Source organism: Rattus norvegicus, chromosome 11 (genome assembly GCF_021556685.1).
Source record: "Rattus norvegicus strain SHRSP/BbbUtx chromosome 11, alternate assembly SHRSP_T2T, whole genome shotgun sequence".
Classification (NCBI taxonomy): domain Eukaryota; kingdom Metazoa; phylum Chordata; class Mammalia; order Rodentia; family Muridae; genus Rattus; species Rattus norvegicus.
In genome coordinates, this window is record NC_141544.1 from 69,159,841 (window position 1) to 69,160,876 (window position 1,036).

A 1,036-nucleotide genomic window follows, 5' to 3' on the forward strand; every position below is an offset into this window, starting at 1 on the left:
GGGATGTCAGCACACGCTGGAAGACAAAAATTTTTCTTCATTTTTCTACGGTCAGTTGGGTAGAGTTCCTGTCACTGGATGGCTCTATCAGAAAGAGCTTTATTTCTTTTTTTTCTTTTTTTTCTTTTTTCTTTTTTTCGGAGCTGGGGACCGAACCCAGGGCCTTGTGCTCGCTAGGCAAGCGCTCTTCCGCTGAGCTAAATCCCCAACCCCTATTTTAAATTATCTTTAATCTTTTTTTTTTTTTTTTTACAGTCCAGCCACTATCCCCCTCCAGATCCGGCCTCTGAGAGTTCCTCATCCCATCCCCCCCCCCCCCCCCCCCCCCCGTCTCTGAGAGGATCTCCCCCTCCCAGTCCCCACACGGACCTGCCAGGCCTCCCCACTCCCTAGGACCTCAAGTCTCTTCACTCACTGAGTCAAGAGCCAGCAGTTCTCTACTGTATATGTGTCAGAGGCCTCAGACCAGCTAATGTATGCTTCCTGGTTGGTGAGAGGCTCAGTGTCTTGAGAGATCTGGGGGTGTCCAGGTTAGTTGAGACTGCTGGTCTTCCTATGGGATCCCCCTCTTCCTCAACTTCCAGTCTTTCCCTAACTCAACCACAGAGGTCCCTGACTTCAGACCATTGGTTGGATGTAAGTATCTGTGTCTGTCTTGATCAGCTGCCCATTTTTGGTGGGATTGCGAGCTGGTACAACCACTCTGGATATCAATCTGGAGGTTCCTCAGAAAATTGGAAATAAATCTGTCAGGAAATAAATGTACCACTCTTGGGCATATAGTCAAAAGATACCCCACCATGCCACAGGGGCATATACTCCACTATGTTCATAGCAACCTTATTTGTGATAGCCAGAAGCTGGAAACAACCCAAATGTCCCACAAAAGAAGAAAAGATACAGAAAACGTGGTTCCTCTACACAATGGAATACTACTCAGCTATTAAGAGCAAGGGCATCATGAGTTTTGCAGGCAAATGGATGGAACTAGAAAATATCATCCTGAATGAGGTAACTCAGACCCAAAGGGACGTGC